We start from the raw sequence: 10,596 nt of genomic DNA on the forward strand, positions 1-10,596 counted from the left end.
GGGCTCAGGGGTCTTCCCCATCCCTCAGACACAGGGGCCTGACAGCGCTCACTAGAGGTCTTCTTCACTACTGTGTAATCCTGGTTATGGAGAGACACAGTAAGAAATCTCACTCCACACATTTCCAGAGTCCTCACCTCTCCAGTTCTGTCCATCTGTTATTCCCATAGATAAGAATGATGTAATGTTACGTCATCAGAATCTCTCACCTCTCCAGTAAGCCGGAAGAGGATCTCTAGGGTGAGGTGTAATATCCTCTCCGCCATCTTGTCCCTGTCCATATCCATCCTTCACGGGGCAATCAGGAGAATTCTCTTCTATAGAAGATCTCCACTGAGAGGATCCGATATTGTAGGAATCTGAATGGAGAGAAGATGACGATGTAACATCATAAAAAATCCGCTGTAATGATACAATTACTGGAGATAATAAAGAGAATTTTGTTTACTTACCGTAAATTCTTTTTCTTATAGTTCCGTATTGGGAGACCCAGACATTGGGTATATAGCTTCTGCCTCCGGAGGACACACAAAGTACTACACTCAAAAGTGTAGCTCCTCCCTCTGAGCTTATACACCCCCTGGAGAACCAGATCTAGCCAGTTTAGTCCAAAAGCTGAAGGAGAATAGCCACCCACAAGTAAAAACAGAGGAAGAACCGGAACAACCGGAGACTCTGTCCACGACAACAGCCGGTGATAACACGCGGAACAAGAAACTGCCAACAGGCAACAGGGAGGGTGCTGGGTCTCCCAATACGGAACTATAAGAAAAAGAATTTACGGTAAGTAAACAAAACTCTTTTTCTTTATCGTTCCTATGGGAGACCCAGACAATGGGACGTCTCAAAGCAGTCCATGGGTGGGAATAAACAGAAAAACTAAGAAGTAGGCGGAGCCGAACTTCACAAATGGGCGACAGCCGCCTGAAGGATGCGTCTGCCCAAGCTCGCATCTGCCGAAGCATGAGCATGCACTTGGTAGTGCTTTGAAAAGGTATGCAGGCTAGTGCAAGTGGCAGCCTGACAGACTTGCTGAGCCGTAGCCTGGTGCCTGAAAGCCCAAGAGGCACCGACAGCTCTGGTCGAGTGTGCCTTGATCCCCGGCGGGGGAGGCACCTGAGAACACTGGTAGGCATCCGAAATGGTCGACCTAATCCAACGGGCTAAGGGCGGCTTAAAAGCAGAGAGGCCCTTACGCCGATCTGTGGTTAGCACAAAAAGAGATGCACCGCCTAAGAGCAGCGGTGCGAGACACATAGATCCGGAGAGCACGCACCAGATCCAGAGTATGCAACACTTTTTCAAAGCGATGAACAGGAGCCGGACAAAAGGAAGGTAGGGTAATGTCCTGGTTAAGGTGGAAAGGAGAGACCACCTTAGGAAGAAAGTCTGGAGTCGGACGGAGAACCACCTTATCTTGATGAAAAAACAAAAAAGGTGACTCCGAAGAGAGCGCAGCCAAATTGGAGACTCTCCTGAGGGAAGTTATGGCCACTAGAAAAACCACTTTCTGTGAAAGACGAAACAAAGAAACCTCCCTAAGAGGCTCAAAGGGGGGTTTCTGCAAAACCGTGAGAACCAAATTGAGGTCCCAGGGCCGCCGGTAAGGCGGAATGATGTGAGACGCGCCCTGCAAGAAGGTGCGGACCTGAGCCAGCCGGGCGATACGCCGCTGAAACAGCACTGACAGAGCCGAGACTTGTCCCTTGAGAGAGTTGAGGGACAGTCCCAGCTGCAGACCGGATTGTAGAAAGGACAGAAGGGTCGGCAAGGAAAAAGGCCAAAGGAGGATGGCCGGAAGAGCGACACCAGGACAGGAAATTTTCCAAGTCCTGTGATAGATCTTGGCAGAGGAAGACTTACGGGCCCGAGTCATAGTGGAGATGACTTCAGGGGGGATACCAGAAGCCGTCAAGATCCAGGACTCAAGAGCCACGCCGTCAATCTGAGAGCCGCAGAATTCTGGCGGAAAAACGGACCTTGTGAGAGAAGGTCTGGACGGTCCGGAAGATGCCACGGCACCTCTACGGACAGATGGAGCAGGTCTGGGTACCAAGCTCGCCTGGGCCAGTCCGGAGCAATGAGGATGACTCGACGGCCCTCCATTCTGATCTTGCGCAGAACTCTGGGCAAGAGAGCTAGAGGGGGAAAACACGTAGGACAGACGAAACTGGGACCAGTCTTGAACCAGAGCATCCGCGGCGAATGCCTGAGGATCGTGAGAGCGAGCCACGTAAACCAGAACCTTGTTGTTGTGACGGGATGCCATTAGGTCCACGTCCGGAGTGCCCCACTTGCGGCAGATTGACTGAAACACTGCCGGATGCAGGGACCACTCGCCACTGTCCACGGTTTGACGGCTGAGATAATCTGCCTCCCAGTTTTCCACGCCTGGGATGTGGACTGCGGATATGGTGGACTTGGAGTCCTCCGTCCATTGAAGGATGCGTTGTACCTCCAACATTGCCAGGCGGCTGCGTGTCCCGCCTTGGTGATTGATGTAGGCAACCGCTGTCGCGTTGTCTGACTGGACTCGGATGTGCTTGCCCGCCAATAGGTGGTGAAAAGCTAGGAGAGCCAGAAGCACGGCTCTGGTTTCCAGCACATTTATCGAGAGGGCTGACTCGGACGGAGTCCAAGTGCCCTGTGCTCGGTGGTGGAGACATACCGCTCCCCAGCCGGATAGACTGGCATCCGTGGTGAGGATCACCCAGGACGGAGCCAGGAAGGAGCGTCCCTGAGACAGAGAGAGGGGCCGAAGCCACCACTGAAGAGAGCTCCTGTTCTCTGGCGACAGAGCCACTAACCTGTGCAAGGAGGAAGGCCGCTTGTCCCAACAGCGGAGAATGTCCAGCTGCAGAGGACGCAGATGGAACTGGGCAAAGGGAACAGCCTCCATTGACGCCACCATCTGACCCAGCACCTGCATCAGGTGCCTGATGGAATAACGGCGGGGCCTCAGCAGAGAGCGCACCGCCAGTTGGAGGGACTGCTGTTTGATTAAGGGCAACTTCACAAGTGCCGGCAGAGTCTCGAACTGCATCCCTAGGTACGTGAGCCTCTGGGTCGGAGTCAGAGCGGATTTGAGCAGATTGACAAGCCACCCGAATTGGGCTAGAGTGGCGAGAGTGAGCGAGACACTCCGCTGACAGTCTGCGCTGGATGAAGCCTTGACTAGAAGGTCGTCCAGGTAAGGAATCACTGCCAATCCCTGGAGGTGCAGAACCGCAACCACTGCTGCCATGACCTTGGTGAATACCCGAGGGGCCGTGGCTAACCCGAAGGGAAGAGCCACGAATTGGAAATGTTCCTCTCCGATTGCAAAACGTAGCCAACGCTGGTGTGAAACTGCAATTGGCACATGCAGATAGGCATCTCTGATGTCGATGGATGCCAGGAAATCCCCTTGGGTCATTGAGGCAATGACTGACCGCAGAGACTCCATGCGAAAATGCCGCACCTGAACATGCTTGTTGAGAAGCTTGAGATCCAGGATGGGCCGGAAGAAACCGTCCTTTTTGGGGACTAGGAAGAGATTTCAGTAGAAACCTCTGAACCGTTCCCGGACGGGAACCGGTACAATTACTCCATTGGCCTGCAAGGATGCCACGACCTGAGAGAAGGCGGCGGCCTTGGAGCAGGGGGGAGTTGACAGAAAAAATCTGTCTGGCGGGTTGGAAGAGAATTCTATCCTGTAGCCGTGGGAGAGGATATCTCGCACCCACTGATCGGAGACGTGTTGAAACCACGCGTCGCCAAAGTGGGAGAGCCTGCCACCGACTAAGGACGTTGCTGGCGCGGACAGATAGTCAAGAGGAGGCTGCCTTAGTGGCAGCAGCTCCTGCGGTCTTCTGTGGACGCGCTTTTGTGCGCCAGTTGGATTTTTGGTCCTTGGCTGAGTTAGTGGACGAGGCCGAGGGCTTAGAGGACGACCAGTTGGAGGAACGAAAGGAACGAAACCTCGACTGATTCCTACCCTGGACAGGTTTCCTGGTTTTGGTTTGTGGCATGGAAGTACTCTTCCCGCCAGTAGCTTCCTTAATAATTTCATCCAGCTGTTCACCGAACAGCCTGGACTCAGCAAACGGGAGTCCAGCAAGGTACTTCTTTGAAGAAGCATCTGCCTTCCACTCTCAAAGCCACAAGATCCTGCGGATAGCGAGGGAATTAGCCGAAGCCACCGCAGTGCGGTGAGAAGCCTCCAGCATGGCAGACATGGCATAGGATGAAAAAAGCTGAAGCTTGGGAAGTTAATGTAACCATTTCGGGCATAGATTCCCTGGCGAGGGAATGCATCTCCTCTAGAGAAGCAAAGATGGCTTTGAAAGCCCACACTGCTGCAAAAGTCGGGGAGAACAAGGCCCCTGCCGCCTCATATACAGATTTGGCCAGAAGGTCAACCTGGCGGTTAGTGGAATCCTTAAGAGAGGTGCCATCAGCCACTGATACAACGGTCCGGGCTGAGAGTCTAGACACCGGGGGGTCTACCTTTGGTGAATGAGCCCACTCCTTGACCACCTCAGGTGGAAAGGGAAAACAGTCATCAGAACCACGCTTTGGGAAGCGTTTGTCAGGACAGGCCCTAGGCTTGGTCACAGCGGCCTGAAAACTGGAGTGGTTAAAGAACACACTCTTTGTCCTCTTAGGCGAGGTAAACTGGTGCTTTTCTGCCAGAGAGGGTTGCTCCCCTGATACTGGCGGATTGAGATCCAGTACAGAATTAATGGACGCAATCAAATCACTAACATCTGAGTCACTTTCGGACAGATCAATGGGGCACATGGAGTTAGCCTCCGAGCCCCCTGTAAAGGCATCCTCCTCGTCCTGCGAGTCAGCTTCTGAAACAGAGCCGCGGGACGAGGAAGGAAAGGGAGCCCTGCGTCTCCTCTTAGGAGGACGGGGTCTGGGACCAGATGATGAATCCTCTGTGAGCTCCGGTCCTGAGAGAGCCCTAGCAGCAGAGGCACCCTGTGAAGGGGGCTGATGCATGTTCAGCAAAGTCCTGGACAGCTGTCCCATGGAGTCGGCAAAAGACTGGGAGATAGACCTAGATAAGGATTCTACCCAAGCCGGGGGTTCAGCCACAGGAGCCGGAGCAGCCGGAGAGACCACTGGGGGTGCGATTCCAGGCTGAGGCATCGTCAGGTTAGAGCAGGCATCACAATGTGGATAGGTGCTCGGTTCAGGCAGTAGGAGCTTACATGCAGTGCATACTGAATACAGCTTTGGAGCCTTGCTCCTCGTGTGAGACATGCTGCTGGAGTGGGGGCTCTGCCAGAATGACCCCCAGAGAGTATATACAGAGGTCCACAACCAGAGGTTGTGGCTTACCAGACCGCTGGAGCGGTGTTGTGTGCCCTCCAGATCCCGAAGCCCGGACCCCCAAGCACCTCAGCAGGGATGCTGCAGACCAGTGCTGATCGCAGGGAAAACGCTGAGAAAATGGCCGCCGGAGCGAAGAGAGGGGGCGGGACTTACTCTGGGAGCGGGATCTGGAGGGCTATAGAGACTTACAGGGGAGGAGACATGTACTCAGTGAGGAGTGTCCCTTCCCTGTGCAGAACGGCCGCTGGGCGGAGCCGCGCTGTCCCTCTGCATGAATGACATGCGAGGGCAGTGAAACTGAAAGTAGGCCTCCGGCGAAGCCGGGGCCTAAATTTGAGCGGTGCGGCCGGCTCGCAGGCACCATCGGCGCGGTTCTCAGGCGACAGCCAGAGAACCCGCCGGAAATGTCATAAAACTCACTCAACACACTCCCCCACAACAATAAAGTACAGGGACCCCCAATATATAAACGTCTTAGGTACTTACCTTGCTGAGACACAGGGTTCCAAGTCCCTGGGGATGAGTGGTCCGGTCCAGCAGGATCCTGAAGGGCTGCGGATGGAGACCGGTCTCCTGCCAAGCATGGAGAACCGTGCTGGCTCCCACTTCAAGCCAGAGCCCAGGAGGGATGGTGAAGGAGCACGGCATGTAAGGCTCCAGCCTTGGAATCAACCTTAACAGCACCGCCGACACAGTGGGGTGAGAAGGGACATGCCGTGGGTCCAGGCTTGGACCCGCTTTTCTTCAAACTCTTTCCAAAAATCAGATGAGAATGCATGTGTGGATGTATGCCTCCTGAACACAAAGTGATAAACTGTCTAGATCCGGTTCTCCAGGGGGTGTATAAGCTCAGAGGGAGGAGCTACAATTTTGAGAGTAGTACTTTGTGTGTCCTCCGGAGGCAGAAGCTATACACCCATTGTCCGGGTCTCCCATAGGAACGATAAAGAAAAGGGGAAACATATGAGGAGACAGAACGTGTAGATTGTTTGTGGAGGGAAATATAAGGTTAATATCCGGTCAGGACGGATCCTCGGTGAGTGAGGTCACAGTGATGTCACCGACACACGAGTTACAGCCAATCGAGAGCCACAGCGATTACGTGTCATACATAGTGACATCACCGCTGTGACCAATGACGTAGCTGCAGTGATGTCATCAGAGACTAAAGGAAACACAGGAGCATCAGCCCGAGAACAACACAACCGCACTCTATAATCCGCCTGCTGCGCCCCCTGTGTACTCTCCACAGCAGAGGATGTCGGGGGAAGGGTCCGGTCTGTCAGATTCTACACCAGACCTGGGCAAGGGGCGGCTTGCGGGCCACATCCGGCCCGCCTACTCTCTGTGACCAGCCCGCCTGGCTCAGGGCGTCCTTGGTGACCAGTCACTGATGAGGGCAGTGATGCAGAGAAAACCTCGCATCACCTCTTGTGGGTGCTCAGGAGAAAAATAAGTCAGACAACATAGGAACTCCGGCACACTCACTATCACCCTTAGAGACACAGAAAATCGGAAAACATGAAGCTGATGTCAAAAATCCTTTTCTTTTTATTTTGTAGTGAAAATGTGCCAAAAGTGCTGTACAATAGTCCGCCAATCACAACGTTTCGGCCAATATGGCCTTCTTCAGGTCGGACAGACTGAATATAATATATACAAAAAAACAAAACAAAAATACAGGACATCCATCAGTATAGAAAATTGGAACAAATGAAGATATCATAACATGTACATTAGGATAACAGGAAATAAAAATAGGAGACAATGTTATAGAGTCATAGGTACATCGAATAAGCTAATGCGTCAGCATCAATGATTCAGAGTGAAGTAGGGAAAAACATTGAAAAAATGTAGAAAAAATGTAACTAACCAAAATGGGTATTCCCATGCATCCATAGTAGTATGCGCGCGTTTGTGTGATGTCAATACTATGTGACGTACATGGTAAAGAGGCTCACCTTAAGAATAGAAGGACACAAAGTGGATGAATATGCACAGGACACTATTGTTTGACCTATGGTATAATAGAATTGGTCAAATTTTTGGAATAATGGCGTCAGGATGTCACTTTAAAGTGACATCCTGACGCCATTATTCCAAAAATTTGACCAACTTCACTCTGAATCATTGATGCTGACGCATTAGCTTATTCGATGTACCTATGACTCTATAACATTGTCTCCTATTTTTATTTCCTGTTATCCTAATGTACATGTTATGATATCTTCATTTGTTCCAATTTTCTATACTGATGGATGTCCTGTATTTTTGTTTTGTTTTTTTGTATATATTATATTCAGCCTGTCCGACCTGAAGAAGGCCATATTGGCCGAAACGTCGTGATTGGCGGACTATTGTACAGCACTTTTGGCACATTTTCACTACAAAATAAAAAGAAAAGGATTTTTGACATCATTTCATGTTTTCCGATTTTCTGTGTCTCTAAGGCTATGTGCGCACTAGAGCTTTTTACATGCGGATTTACCCGCGGATTTGCCCCGGAAATTTCTTGAGAAATGTCTGCAATCTTTGTGCAGACATTTCCCATGAAATTCAATGAGAAAAAAAAATAGCTGTGCGCACTGTGCGGATTTTTCTCAAGAAAATTTCTTGAGAAAATTTTCTCGAGAAACTTTCTTGAGAAAATGTGCATGTCCATTAATTTCCGCAGGTACCGGGGGTATTCCGGGGGTATTCCGCAGGTAGCAATGATGTGCGGTATACCCCCGGAATAGCCGCGAATTACCTGCGGGAATGATCATCGCTGCCTGCGGTTTTGCAGGAAGCGATGTCATTATGTCAGGAAGAGGAAGCGGAGCAGACGTCACACTCCCTGGACGCCGCACAGAAGCACTTTCGTGCGACCTCCAGGTGCCAGTCTGTGTCCTGCTCCGGCCTCGCGGCTGCCTGCACTGCAGGGTGTCAGTGTCTGCCCGCAGTGTCAGCAGCTTGTCACGCTGCACCGCAGGCAGACACTGACACAGGCAGACACTGACACTGCACTGCAGGGTGTCAGTGTCTGCCCGCAGTGTCAGCAGCCTGTCACGCTGCACCGCAGGCAGACACTGACACAGGCAGACACTGACACTGCACTGCAGGGTGTCAGTGTCTGCCCGCAGTGTCAGCAGCCTGTCACGCTGCACCGCAGGCAGACACTGACACAGGCAGACACTGACACCCTGCAGTGTTGGGAGCCGCGGGGATGACGATCGCTGCTGTCAGGAGGTGAGATCATTACCTGCTGTGACGATCTCCTGCCTCCTGACGTCAGCGCTGTCTATGCCCGTCTCACGAGCGGCCCGAGACTGTCACTAGCGGTGACGTCACGGGCTCTCGCGATACTTCTGACAACGCAGTCAGTGACAGCTCTGACGTCAGCAGTACAGGAGATGATCACAGAAGGTAATGATCTCATCTATGCTCCTGATGGCAGCGCTCGGCATCCCCTGCAGTGACCTGGGCTGACCTATTGATGTTAGCTCAGGTCACTGCATTGCTCTCCCAGCCAATGGGGAACATTCTGTTCTTCATTGACTGGGACAGCGACTATGGTATGGATCGCCGTGGGACCCCCCCCCTATTGGATTACGCCGGACGTGGATTGATTGTTCTTTTCAATAAATTGGTTAAAGAGGCTATGTGGGGAGTGTTTTTTCAAATAAAACTTTTTTTGTTGTCTATTTTTTAATTACTACTGACTGGGTTGGTGATGTCGGGTATCTGATAGACGCCTGACCTCACCAACCCCAGGGCTTGATGCCAGGTGACATTACACATCTGGCATCAACCCCATATATTACCCCGTTTGCCAACGCACCAGGGCGCGGGATGAGCTGGGGCAAAGCGCCAGGATTGGCACGTCTAATGGATGCGCCACTTCTGGGGCGGCTGCGGCCTGCTATTTTTAGGCTGGGGAGTGTCCAATAACAGTGGACCTCCCTAGTCTGAGAATATCAGACCCCAGCTGTCCGCTTTACCTTGGCTGGTGATCCAATATGGGGGGGACCGCACGTTTTTTGTTTTAAATTATTTATATAATTTAAAATAACAGCGTGGGGTGCCCACTGTTTTGGATTATCAGCCAAGGTGAAGCTGCCAGCGGTGGTCTGCAGGCTGCAGCCGTCTGCTTTACCCAAGCTGGCTACAAAATATGGGGGGACCTCACGTCGTTTTTTTTTAATTATTTATTTATTTTATGGCTAAATACAAGGCTAAGCACCCTTTAGTGCCACATGAAAGTCACTAAAGGGTGCCAGCTTAGAAAATGCAGGGAGGTGGAACATTATATAGGTTTTTCTCATCTATCTATCTATCTATCCCTCTATCTATCTATCTATCTATCTATCTATCCATCTATCCCTCTATCTATCTATCTATCTATCCATCTATCCCTCTATCTATCTATCTATCCATCTATCCCTCTATCCATCTATCTATCCATCTATCCATCTATCCCTCTATCTATCTATCTATTCATCTATCCATCTATCCCTCTATCCATCTATCTATCCATCTATCCATCTATCCCTCTATCTATCTATCTATTCATCTATCTATCTATCCCTCTATCTATCTATCTATTCATCTATCCATCTTTCCCTCTATCCATTATCTGTCTATCGATTATCTTTATTATTTATTGCAGGGACAAACCTGCGGTAAATCCGCGGTAAATCCGCGGCAAATCCGCATGCGTTTTTGCCGCGGATTTTTCCGCAGGTGCGGAAATCTTCCACTCCCAGAAGTTTCTCAAGAAATTTTCTTGAGAAAATTCACATTTCTAGTGCGCACATAGCCTAAGGGTGATAGTGAGTGTGCCGGAGTTCCTATGTTGACTGATGAGGGCAATCTGACCTGTTGTCCGGAGCTCCAGGCTCCGGGAGCCCCGTGTTCAGATTGCCCTCATCACACGCTGCGTGCCGGGTAGGAAACAGAGAACAGATCCTGCAGCTCTGCACAGTCAGTGCAGGTATCGGAACGCAGGAATCTGTCTTCTGTTCCCTGTCCGGCACTTTTCTCTGTGACACACGCGCACCCTGATATCGTCAGTACGGCGCGCGTGTGTAATTTAAAAAGTTCCCGCCCGGCAGGAGAAGAAGCTGCAGTGGCGGGGCCCGTACGGACAGAGAGGCAGCGGCTACTAGGAATACAGCGTCGGCGCAGCCTGGGCATGTAAAACAGAAGCTGCTCAGCGGGGGGAACGTACGGAGGAGCCTGAGGAGGGGACAATAAGAAGACAGGTGAGTGGTTACTAGTAACCTGCGGGGA

This window comes from Anomaloglossus baeobatrachus, chromosome 5, assembly GCF_048569485.1.
Source record: "Anomaloglossus baeobatrachus isolate aAnoBae1 chromosome 5, aAnoBae1.hap1, whole genome shotgun sequence".
Classification (NCBI taxonomy): domain Eukaryota; kingdom Metazoa; phylum Chordata; class Amphibia; order Anura; family Aromobatidae; genus Anomaloglossus; species Anomaloglossus baeobatrachus.